Source organism: Carlito syrichta, unplaced genomic scaffold, assembly GCF_000164805.1.
Source record: "Carlito syrichta isolate Samal-C Ts95f unplaced genomic scaffold, Tarsius_syrichta-2.0.1 Scaffold72521, whole genome shotgun sequence".
NCBI classification, from domain to species: domain Eukaryota; kingdom Metazoa; phylum Chordata; class Mammalia; order Primates; family Tarsiidae; genus Carlito; species Carlito syrichta.
Genome location: NW_007016617.1, coordinates 22,206 through 35,649, shown reverse-complemented (window position 1 = coordinate 35,649; position 13,444 = coordinate 22,206). Strand labels below are relative to the sequence as shown.

At 35.2% G+C, this 13,444-nt stretch overlaps 1 pseudogene; it reads left to right on the top strand.

Moving 5' to 3' along the window:
• Positions 1–9,648: 9,648 nt before the first annotated feature.
• LOC110595127 overlaps positions 9,649–13,444 on the top strand; it is a 7,159-nt pseudogene continuing 3,363 nt past the window's right edge.

Here is a 13,444-nt window from a genome sequence, read left to right as displayed (position 1 = left end):
AATTTCCAAGCAATTTCCAAGAAAAGCAATGAAAAAAACCCTCATATTTGGAGGAAAATAACATCACCTTAGACTTCAAAGTATTTTTAAAAATACTTTTCAAGCACATTATCCAGCAAAAATCCCAAAATAAGCAGACACAGACAAGGAAGGAAGATTCCAATAGTAAGACCCAATACATGGAATGCATATAGGGACTCCAGATAACAGAATTATTAGACAAAGATTGAAAAAAATGATGCTTATGCTGTATTAGGAAATAAAATGAAGCCTGGCATTTTTCACAAATGGAACAACCATGGGTAACCAGCACTCAGATAAAAATACATTACTGGCTCTCCAAAAGTCACCTTATATTTCCTTCTGGTCCAGAAAAATGACTCCTAATAGAATAAATGATTTATTTATTATGGATTCAGTCTCCTTACTCATTATTAGTGTGTCCAGGTTTTCTATTTCTTTGCCATTTCAGTCTTGGTAGGTTGTATATGTCTAAGAAATGATCTTTTTATTGTTGGTCATCCAATCTGTTGTTATATAATTGTTCATGCTAGTTTCTTATGATCCTCTATATATCTTGTGCCATCAGTTATAATGTCTTCTCTTTCATTTATAATTTTATTTATTTGAGACATAGCTCTTTTTTTCTTAGTCTAGTTAAAGGTTTGTTGATTTTGTTTATCCCTTTGAGAAAACAGCTCTTAGTTTCATTGAATCAATCTTTTCTATTGTTATTCTAATCTTGATTTTATTTATTTCTGTTCTAATCATTATTATTTCTTTCCTTCTACTAATATTGTACTTAGTTTGTTCCTGTTTTTGTTTTGTTTTGTTTTTAGTTCCTTGAGATGTAATATTAGGTTGTTTATCTGGGATCTTTATGGTTTTTGATTTAGGCATGTTTCACTACAAACTTTTCCTTTTAGAACTGTTTTTGCTTCATCTCCTAGGTTTTGGTATGCCGTGTTTCCCTTTTGTTAGTCTTAAGATATTTTAAACATTTTTTTCACTGACATACTTGTTGTTCAGAGCATTTTGTTTATTCTGAGTTCTTATATTTAAATTTTTTTTACACAACATATCATTGGGTTTTGAATTTTTTATTTTGTTTGAAAAATTTAATTTTTCATTTGGAGCACTTAATTTCTTAAATTTAATTTAATTACTGGTATAAGTAGAGTTATATATATTATCTTATTATTTGTTTTTGAATTTTTTCCCCTTATCTTCTTTTATATTTCCTTTTTCTTATATTCTTTTGAATTAGTAAAATATTTTAATTATGTTTTCCTTATGGACACTTGTTGGTTATATATTATTTTTACTATTCTTTTAGCATAGAGAGTCCAACATGAATGCTTGACTTATTGAATTCAAGTGATTTTTTTTTTTTTTACCATTTCCAGGATTCTTCTAGGATCTTACAATATTTTAACTCTATTAATAACCTTCACACTTTCAAATTTTTATTTTTATCAAATTTATTTCAGCATATATTTTAAACTTCACAAGATATTATAGTTTTTGTTAGTTGATTCAATGTTCAATTATATTTATTCATATGCTTATCTTTTTTGGTATTCTTCACTTAATTCACATTTCCATGTTTCTCTCTGGGATCATTTCCTTTGTGCTTGTAGAACTTCATTTAACATGTGAGTGGGCCTGCTTTTACCATCTCTTTCAGCTTATTTATTGTAAACTTCATTCATTTTTGAAGAATGTTTGTTGTACATATTATCTGATAATATTTTACCAATTTAAAGATAGTATTACATTTTCTTTTGGCTTTCATCATTTCTGTTATAAAGCTAACTGTCATTCTTATTGTTGGTTTACCATAGACTAAATGTTTGTTTCTTCCAAAATTCATTCATTGAAACCTAATATCCAATGTGATGGCATTTGGAGGTGTGGCCTTTGAGATATAATTAGATCATGAAGCAGAGCCCTCAGGAATGGAATTAGTGCCCTTTTAAGACTCCATTAGCTGGGCATGGTAGCGCGTGCCTATAGTTCCACCTACTTGGAAAGCTAAGGCGGAAGGTTCATCGGAGTCCAGCGGGTTGAGGCTGCGGTGGCCGGGAGCGTGCCACTGCACTTCGGTCTGGGCGACAGAGTGAGACTCCAACTCCAAAAATAAAAATAAAATAAAATAAAGAGACTCCAGAAAGTTCTCTTGTCCCATTCTTCCATGTGAGGACACAGCAAAAAGATGACCATCTATGAATCAGGAAGTGTGCACTAACCAGACTCTGGATCTGGCAAATGGATCTTGGACTTTCAGCCTCCAGATAGAACCATGAGAAATAAATTTCTGTTATATACAAGTCACCCAGCCTATGATATTTTGTTATAGCAGCCTGAATGGGCTAAGACATGCTCTATGAAGACAATGTGACCCTTCCCCCAACCCCTCAATAGCTCTTATAGCTTTTCTTTGTATTTGGTTTTAGGTAGATTGTCTGTGATACACTTATGTTTGATTTTCTTTCAATTTATACTACTTGTCGTTTGCTGAGTTCCTTCAATATGTAGTATTATATCTTTTTTTTTTTGAAAAATTCTTGGTTAATTGTCTTCTCAAATACTGCTCCTGTTCCATTCTCTTTCTCTCCTCCTTCAAGGACTCCAGTGATACATATTTAGGTTGGCTATGCATATATTTCTTATGACCTCATCTGTTTTTTTCAGTTCTCTTGCTTCACTTGAGGTATTTTATATTTAACTCTCTTCTAGTTTACGGATTCTGTATCCTATGTCCAAACTGTTGTTAAACTCATTCACTGAGTTCTTAATTTCAGATACTGTAATTTTCACTTCTAGAATGTCCATTGTGCTCTTTAAAATGTATGCCATCTGATAGTGAAAATTATGAATTCTTTAATTTATCTTCACATAGGAATTTTTATTTTAAATTCCTTGTCTGCTACTTCTAAGATCGGAATCATCTTTAAATCTTTTATTGATCTGCATCATTAGGAATATGATGATATAATACCTCTTGCATGTATATAGTAATTTTTTAGTATATGCTAGAAATTATGGATACTAGGGTTATAGTGGCTCCAAATGCTGTTATCTCTACTAGATGTGGCTCTTCCTTTCCTCTTTGATGTAGATATTGTGAGGGAGTTGATCAGGAATTGATTTGGGCTTAGAATTGGGTTGTAACTTTAGGAAGACTAAGTTTACCCTTGTTCCTAGGTGTGTCCTTGGGATTTTGATGAGTCTTTGTCTCCTCAGTCCTGAAAGATAATGGGAGAGTCTCTTAAAAGGTTTTTAGCTTAGTTCTTTGAATTTTGCTTCATGTAAATTGAAAATTTAGCAAATATCTTAAAAATTTGCTCCACGCAAACTGAAAATTTGGCAAATATCTTCTCTCAATGTTTTTTTCTTCCCCCCTCGGTCAAGAAAGACTGCAGAATATTTTTCTCTGTCTTTTACTAGTTTCCACTGAGGTTCCCAGCATTCCATTTGATTCATCAAATGTCCCATGGGGAAAATGGTCCATGTGCTTGAGGCTGCTCAAGTTTCCAATTTGTTATTCCAGTCTTGCATCAGTACTACATGATTTGGTGCTTTCTTTTTTTCCAGCAGAAATTTTCTACCTCAGTTTGTGCCCAGATTCAGCCACTAGTCCCCAAGGAAAAAATCACCAGCTGGAGTTACCTCATCTCAGAACAGTTTGCTTCTCTCTGAAACTTCAATGTAGTTTGTGTTGCTTCTACAACTCTTTGATGCCTCTAAAATATGATTTTTTAAAATTTACATTTTAAAATTTGAATTGTTGCAGCAGGAGCATTGCAGTTTGCTATAACCCACTGTATCATATTTGGAAGCAGAAATCTGTTTCTTTTATTTATAAAGGAACTGATGTCAAGAAATCTAAGTTTGGTTAAGTCATTTAGTGAATAAAAGAGATTGGAAGAGGCTATAAGTCAAATGAGTTATACAAGAAAATATTGTTTGGCAACTATTATTCCTTTATAGCTCTCCTTATTTGTTTCACCAGATGAATTCAATTTGTATTTTGTTCATTTATTTTATATTAAAACATAGATTAATTAAAAAATATTTTTGGTTATCCATATTTCTCTAATATGTATAATGAAGGCACTATTTCTATGAACTTTATTCAAGTCACCATGATATCTCACCTGTAGTTCCTGAAATAACCTTGTAAATAATTTATCTGCCTTTCTGATTGTTTAATGTTAGTTCACTCTCCTCACTTTAATCAGATTTGCATTGCTACCAATTAAAATTGAGCATATAATTGCGTTGCTTGAAACCATTTAGAGGTTTTCCCCTCAGGATGAAGATGGTGCTCCTTGCCATATCTTACAATGTCTTGCATGACCAGGTAGGTCCCTGCTTAGTTCTTTTGCATCCCTTGAATTCTCTCTTTCACGTGATATGCTTCAGCCACACTGAACATCCTTTAGTTTCTCGAGTATATCATGTTGTCTTTACATTTTGAGTCTTTGAACAGGTTGTTTACGTTGCTCAGAACACCCTTTTCTTTTCGTTCATTTTTTTCACCCACTTAACTCATGGGGATCCAAGATAAAAAGTTGTCATATGCAACTGAGAGAAATTGGGAAGTAATTGCGCAGGGGGTGGCAATTGTGCTATGTTTAAAGACTGGAGCTAGATTTTAATATTCAGTGATGAGGGATGTGTAGAAACTACTCAAAGTGACTTTTCCTAAATGTAGCAAGGATAAATTATTGGATTAAATCATTGAATTAGTTGATCAATAAAGAAGATGTCTTTATTTTTAGGACATTTTTGAAGTAATAATTGAACAGCACAGAAAAATGTATTAATGCACATGATTTTCAGAGATCAAATTCTGTTTTTTTAGATTGGAAAATATAGTTTATTTAGAAAGTAGATTAAAGAGAGAGAAGGCGAATTCACCCCTCTCTAAGTTGGGGGAGGGGTGGCAGAACTTAAAGTGAGATCAAACTCTTTAGGCGCGGACATGACATATTCAGGAAAGGAAGAGATCCTGTGTGCTGTGGTAGTCAAAGCAGCATCCCTGGTGGAATTGGCACGAGTTTGCTTCCTCTTCGGCTTATTTTCCTGTACCAGGGTGAGACGTTATTAAGAAGTTCCTGCTCTAGACTGCCTATGGGATTTGGACCAGGGAGACCCTGGGCAATTGCTTTCATTGTTGTTAATGAGTTTCTCCAGGACCTAGCTTCCACTGGGACCTCCTGTTCCTGTGCCATGAAAAACAGAATGAGAGATGTGTGAAGGGATAGTGTAGACTTTAGGTGATGACTCCAGAGACTGTATTTCCATATGTCTACAGTAAATAAAAGAGTTAAGGATCCCAGGTCAAGCCTTGGAGTTACCTTTAAACATATCTGGTAAGACTGGAGATATATACTCCATGGTCCTTCCCAACCATAGAGTCCAGATTACTTAGGTTCTGTGATGTGACTATGTGGGATTGTTCTTTAGGCAGTGTAAAATCCAAGTAATCACTTAACTGTCTAGAAATATCAGATTAAAATTTTTAGCATTTACTCAATTCAAATTTTTATTTAAAATGCTTTTTATAAGTATAATTGACCCATGAATAACGCAGGTTTGAAATGCATGAGTCTACTTAGATGCAGATTTTTTTTTGTCTCTGCCACCCAGAGATAGCAAGACCAACCCTTCCTTTTCCTCCTCTTACTCAGCCTACTCAACATGAAGACAATAAGAAGGGAGACATTTGTGGGGATCCACTTCCACTCAATGAATAGTAAATATATTTTCTCTTCCTTATGACAACATTCTCTTTCTTAACATCTGTTCTCTAGATTACTTTATTGTAAGAATATAGTATAGGGTACACATAACATACAAAATAAGTGTTAATCAACTATTTATGTTATTGGTAAAGATTCTGGTCAACAGTAGGATATTGGTAGTTGCGGGGGGCCAGCCCCTGAAGATATTGGGGGTCCCTGGTAGGAAAGATGGTGTCGGTGATTAAACTGGAGGGATAGATATTAAAAGAAAGAAAGATGGAGGGATAGATATAAAGAGAAAAAAAGAAAGGTGGGAGAAAGAAAGAGACTGGACTCTGTCTAGTGCAGAAGCCCATTTTGTAGGAGGGATAGATATTAAAAGAAAGAAAGAAAGAGACTGGACTCCTGTCTAGTGCAGAAGCCATTTAATGGGACAAACCATAAGTCTTTCATCCCAAATTTTCACAGGTTAAATCACAAGACTTTCACATGAACACAAAGCCAGGTGGATGAAGGGCGTCCCCCACCCACCAGGTGTTTCCTCAAGCATGAGGAAAGACAATCCCCAAATTATCTCACTGTTCCTTATGCTTGGTTAATGTTCCTCAAAAGCAATACAATAATTCTAACATTATAATATTCTAATAATCAATAACTTTTAAAACTTATGCATACATAACACCTAATGACTAACTTAAATTCTAATACCTTTCTATTCTGTGCTAATTCTACCTACACTATAGAAACTCTTAATTATAGCTCAAACCAGTTCCTAAAGAATGTGGCCCAGTCCAAAGATCATGCTGGGCAGTTTCTAGGAACAATTGATTACAATCTCTTAACAAAATGGCTATTCTAAAATCCTATATATCTATCTTAATTTCTTTCTTTTTTTGAGTTGGAGTCTCACTCTGTCACCCAGACTGGAGTGCAGTGGCCACTCCCAGCCACCGTAGCCTCGACCTGCCAGGTTCTGATGATCCTTTCACCTCAGCCTTCCAAGTAGCCGGAATTACAGGCACGCGCTACCACGCCTGGCTGATTTTTGATTTATTGTAGAGATGAGGTCTTGCCAAGTTGCCCAGGAGGTTCTCGAACCCGCGGGCTCAGGCAATCCACTCACCTCAGCCTCCCAAGGCACAGGATTACAGGCTGAGCCACCGAGCTCGGCTTCTATCTTAATTTTTATAAAAGTTTCTAATTCCTAATCCTAATATATAAAGCTGATCATCAGCAATAAAGCTTCTAAAAATAAAGCCCAAATATAAACTATAAATTGTACTAAGGCCAAAACCACAATAGTAGAAAATGGGAACAATGAAATTTCTAAAGTTAGCTGTATTCTTATTAAACCTCAAAATATCATGTTTGATAATGCTTGAACTAACATAATTCCCTTACGTTAGCATGACCTGTTCTACAATACTTTCTATGAGTAAAATAAATTCAATTTCTATAATAAGTAGAAAACCCTACACTAACTGTACCTAAAACTGGTTTAAAAGAATGCAGCCCAGTCCAAAGTACACACTGGGTCCTTAGGAATGTGGCCCAGTCCAAAGTTCATGCTGGGCCATTTCTGGTAACTCTAGATAATCATCTATACCATCTAAAGCTGAAAACAGCTCTCCATATGTATATACTAATTCTACAAATATACTTTTTAAATCTTATAATGAAACTTGTGTCATATCAAAGGCTCTCAAATGTGACCTGAGTTTGAACTATGTTAAGTTTAGAGCCGAAACTGCAATCTGTGAGAAACGGGAACAATAGACTCCTAAAGTGAGCCATGCCTGTCGTACATTCAGAGCTTCAAGTTTAGATCATCAAAGTTCCTTCTAATGAGATGCGCCAAAAAGCAAAATAAAGGGAAGAGGAAATGGGCCAACAGCTCCTGAACACATCCTAGTGGTCTCAGGGTCCACAGGCCACCTTGATCCCTAACGTTCAGGTGGACCTCCGTGGCTGGCTCCCAATAGGTAGTTAAGCTTTTGGAGAGTCAAAAATTTAATTATTTACTTATTTTAAATTATTTTGTTTTGGTTTTTGAGTTAGAGTCTCACTCTGTCACCCAAACTGGAGTACAGGGACACCATCACGGTTTACCGTAGCCTCAACCTTCTGGGCTCAGGTGATCCTTTTGTCTCAGCCTACCAAGTAGCTGAGACTACAAATGTGTGCCATCATGCCCAGCTAATTTTTTTGATTTTTTTTTCACAAAAAAGGTCTCACTATGTTGCCCAGGCTGGTCTACAACTCCCAGGCTCAAGCAATCCTCCTGCCTTGCCTCCCAAAGTGCTAGGATTACAGGTGTGAACCATTGCGCCTAGTGAAAATAAAAATTTAGACATATATTTGTGACTGTGCAGGGAGTTTTGGCACCCCTAATCTCTGCATTGTTCAAGGGTCAACTGTATTGCATAACAGAGTTAACTATACTTTGTAAGGAATTCTCATAAGAGAGTTTGCAATAGCTTTGCAATAGCTTTGTGAGGTCAGTAGACTTTGCAATAGCTTTGTGAGGTCAGTAGATATAAATCAGTATTACTATTTTAAAACTGAAGAAATTAAGATGCAGAGAAATGGAAAGAATAGGTAAAGCTATATGCCTCATCTCATCAATGGCAGCATTTGTAAGTAATATTTGACCTATCCAGGCTTCCTAATCACACATTTAATATGAAATAGAAACAACTATGTTCCCAGAATGGGAAATTCCCAAAGAATCAAAGTTAGATCCTTTTCACCACCTAAACAATGTTATGTTTTTATTTTTCCTGTTCAAATGTGAAAAATATATGAATCTAGCAAGATTAAACCCTACAATCTTGGTGAATGTTTTGCAGTGAGGCATTCCTTCTGTTTCTCCAGGGTTTGTAGGAATTTAAAAAACTTCAGCAGCACTGCACGGCGGGAGGGAAATCTGGAGGATACCAGGAAGTAGGCCTAAGAGATTGAATATTATCCTCATTAAAAAAAAAACTTTTTCTATGATATTTAAATTTCCACACCTATCTCATTTCTTTCCACATCAATATCTTGATATAATGTGGTTGAATCTCAAGGGAGAACATCTTAGCATTGTCATCTGAGTAGATTGGTATTAAGATATATAACAGTATAGCTTGAGATGGAGTAATATTCTGGAATGAAGTTCTGGCAAGTCTACAGAAATGATGAGTTTGAGTAGAATGACAACAAGGAGTACTCCCATGAAAAATATCACCAACCCATGAATTCGAGTGTCAGAGCAGGCCAGTTTCAACAAAGTAGATATATCACTTTTATTTTCAGTTATCCATTAATAAAAACAGAATTTATACAAGGGAATTCTTAACTCAGAAAGCATTTAATTTGGTTTAATTTGAAGTCAAATGCAGGCTCTCACAACAATGCTAGCTGCTACACTGATGCCAATGGGTTCCCAGAACACTTACCTAGCAGGGGAAGCCTATACTATCAATATTCAAAGACATATTTGGACCAAGATTCATTGATATATTTGGGAAAATATAGAAGGACCAATATTCAAAGAAATATGGAAGAGGAGCAGTTCTCTAAGGAAAGTGTGAAGTAAGGAAAATGTGAAGTAAGAAAAGTATAAGATATAGAGGAAAAAATCATAAAGGTCAAAAGATAAGAGAGTTTCATGAAGTAGGAAGTAATTATTAGTGTTAAATGCAATATGTCACTGGAATTAGAGACAGGGGCTTAGAGTCTTTGGTGGCTTTGATGAGTCAGTGAGAAGTACAGGGATCAGTCTGCTGCCTGTGCCTAAGTTCTAACTCATCTACTTTTTGACAATAGGCTACAGGTGATAGAAATATATTTATTTGTCATTAGTATATTTTAAGGTGCATTATATTCTTCATAAAGATAATAGAGTCATAGAATGACAAAGAAGAACCAAACTGTCATCTCAGAGTTTCTCCCCCTGGTCCTACTCATTCAGCCAGAGCAGCAAAACTGTTCAATGCACTGTTCCTGGTCATGTATCTTACCATTTTCTTAGGGAACCTCCACATCATTGTCCTTATTCATCTGAACATCCATCTCCAAACACCCATGTATTTGTTTCTCAGCAATTTGTCCTCTGACCTCTGCTTTTCCTCTGTCACAATGACCAAATTGCTGCAGAATATGCAGAACAAAGTCCCATCAATCCTCTGTGCAGGTTGCCTGGCCCAGATATATTTTTGTCTATTTTTTTGAGTTCTGGAGAGCTCCCTCCTTATGGTCATGGCCTAGGATGCTTAAGTGGCTATTTGCTTTTCTTTGCATTACATCACCTTCATAAACCCTAAGGTCTTGCTCTGTTGGCACTGTCCAGGGTGCTGACCACTGCTAATGCCATGTTGCATACCTTGTTCATGGCCAGGTTGTCCTTCTGTGCTGACAATGTAATTCCTCACTTTTTTGATGATACTTCTACTTTGTTGAAACTGGCCTGCTCTGACACTCGAGACAATGGGTTGGTGATATTTTTCATGGGAGGGCTCATTCTTGTCATCCCATTCCTACTTATCATTGTGTCCTATACAAGAATTGTCTCCACCATTCTCAAGATCCTTTCTGCTGGGGACATCCAGAAGGCATTCTCTAACTGTGACTCCCACCTCATTGTGTTGCTTCTCTTTTATGGGGCAATTGCTGGTCTCTACTTGTACTCATCAATGAATCATAACACTGTGAAGGAGACGTCATGGCTATGATGTACACTGTGGTGACCCCCATGTTGAATCCCTTTATCTACAACCTGAGGAACAAAGACATGAAGGGAGCCCTGGGCAGTCTTCAGCAAAAACATTTTCTTCTGTCTAAAATGGTAGTAACTGGAATTTTATTATTGAATTTAATAGGTGCAGTAATGTTGATAAAGGGTACCTGCATAGTAAACATTTGTATACCTAACCCTCCATTATACACCACATCTTTAAAATAAAAAAAAGATAAAGAAATATCACTCAAAACCAGTGGCTGAGAATGTTTTTTAAGACCACTAGAATTTTGTTTAGCAAAACTGTTTGCTAAACTATAATATACAAATGTGATAACAAAAAAGTTGTGCTTGACATAGAATTGGGGACAGGAAACCAACCAGGTTCTCAGCATGTGTCTTTCTTCTTCCCAGGTGGAATTGAAGTTTCAAAATAAGATTTAAATACCTTTGTGCCAACACTTATTATCTATATTGGTTTGGAATCCTCTTCTTAAACAACACTATAATCTTTATTTTCATCCCACTCAGAAATCTTTAACGACATGTTCAAGTGAAAAAGGAAAAAAATCTCAACATATTCTGTCTTACGGAGCACAAATACTTCTAGAGTTCTCTTCTTCCAGTTTCTTATTCTTTGCTGTTGAATAGAAAGGCATCTCTTATTTTTTTCTCTCTCTATATATACTCACATAGTCCATCCTTTAATTTTTATATAATTTTACAGACCATGACCAGAAAAACATATCTTTAAAAGATATAATTTACAGCAAACACTTGTTGGATGATTTTCTATGTGTAAGGCACTTTTACAATCAACTCCATGATTGGTCCTATTATTATCCCGATTTTATGGATAAAGAGATGAGTTGATTTACATCCAGGGTCACACAAGAAGTAAGTGGTATAGTTAAGATTTGAACCCAGACATTTTGACTTTGGGGTGAACCTAAGATCCTCATGACTACACTCTAGTCCATCCTGACACTATAGAGTCTTCCTCCTCTGTTTGGTTTAATTCCAGTCACTTGTCAGTTAATCATGCTAATTTTCATCGTATCTTCTTCATATTTCTCACTGTTATTTCGAATTATTATTTTCTTCAGATACAACCAGAAAACGAAGAGCAGGGTTTGTAGACTCACATTTTCATGGGATCAAGCAGGTAATGTAGATGATTTTAAAGTGGGCCATATTTAAGAAAATCCTTTAGCCGGGTGTGGTAGCACACAACTGTAGTTCCAGTTATTTGGAAGGCTGAGGCGGAAGGATCACCTGAACCCAGCAGGTCAAGACTGTAGTGGCTGTGAGTGTGCCGCTGCACTCCAGCCTGGGTGATAAAAAAAGAAAATCCAATTGCAGAAATATAAAAAATTTTTATTTTATTGATATATGGACTATGCCTCTATCATAAGACAAACGTATGTTATTGGAAATTATATTTTAAATTTAATACTGAACAAGCTCTAATTGAAAAATAGAAATATTTAATCATTAAGTGTATTTTTATTGTTTGCCATTCTTTTGATTTGGGAGCAAAAATATTTCAGTTTTTCTTTTGTACCCAGATGCCAGTATGAAGGCCTTTGTTTTTCCATATATGGTTTGATAGGGAATTTAGGCTGTGTCCATTAACTAGTAGGGATATATAGTTTTTTTTGGCTTAATAATAGAAAAGAATTATTCACAAATGCACACAGTTTGAGCATGGATCCAATTTTTGCACAAAAATTTTTATCAGGATCATTTTCCTGGAAATATAGATAGAATTCTGATATTCTGAAGCTGGCTTAGTATTTTTCAGTGTTATATTGAATTGTTTCATAATTTTAATTTTTTGCTCTTCATTTACTTGCATCAATATTAATGAAGAAAGATGAACTAAAATGTTTAACATATGTTTTATTGTCATAAAATCAGATATAAATAAACATATTTTAAAAATTAGTTATTATAGACTCTAAATCCATCCAAGTTGCTGTGAAGTCCATAATTTTGTCCTTCTTAATGGCTGTGTAATATTCCATTGTGTATATGTACCACAATTTTTTTCCAGTCCACTTTCAATGGACTTCTCAGTTGGTTCCGTGTTTCTGAAATTGTGAATGATGCTGTAATAAACGTGTGTCTGCAGGTATCTTTTTTGTAGAATGATTTGAGTTCCTCCAGGTATATACCCAGAAGGGAGATTGCTGGGTCGTATGGAAAGTTGATTTTTAGATCTTTTAGGAATCATCACACTGCTTTCTACAGAGGTTGTACTAGTTTACACTCCCACCAACAGAGTAGAAGTGTTTCTTTTTCCCTGCACCCTCTCCAGCATCTGTTGTTGTTTGAGTTATTGATGATGGCCATCCTGACTGGAGTTAGGTGGTATCTCAGTGTGGTTTGATCTATCACAGAAACAAAGAATTAAGTACCACATGTTCTTACTCATAAGCAGACCGTGAATATTTATCATAATACTATAAGAAAGGGATTGGCAGTAGTGGGAAACTGCCAGGAGAGGGAGAAGGGGAGCACACAACGTCAGTGAGGGTACCTGATCTCAAACTGGCAAAGTGGGAACCAAAGGGAAGCCCAAATTTTACCTTACGATGATCACTTGTATAACTAGATTTGTACCCCATATTTTAAAAATAAAATTAATAGATAAAAGAAAAGAAAAAATTAATTCTTTAAGTCCTTGATTTTAGATATATATATAGACATGTCATAATAATTTCTGGAACTGTATTTTAGCTGTGGTATGTATTTTGAATTATTCTTTGCTAAATCAAGTTTTCAAAGACAGTTATTTTTAAAGGAATACGTTTATTGAATGATGTATTTGTATAGTTGTTTTTGAATGTCTTTGTAGATAAAAATTCAGTGTTTATATGTCAAACCAAAGTTCATATATATATATATATGTGTGTGTGTGTGTATATATATATATATATATATATATATATATATTTTCACACACACA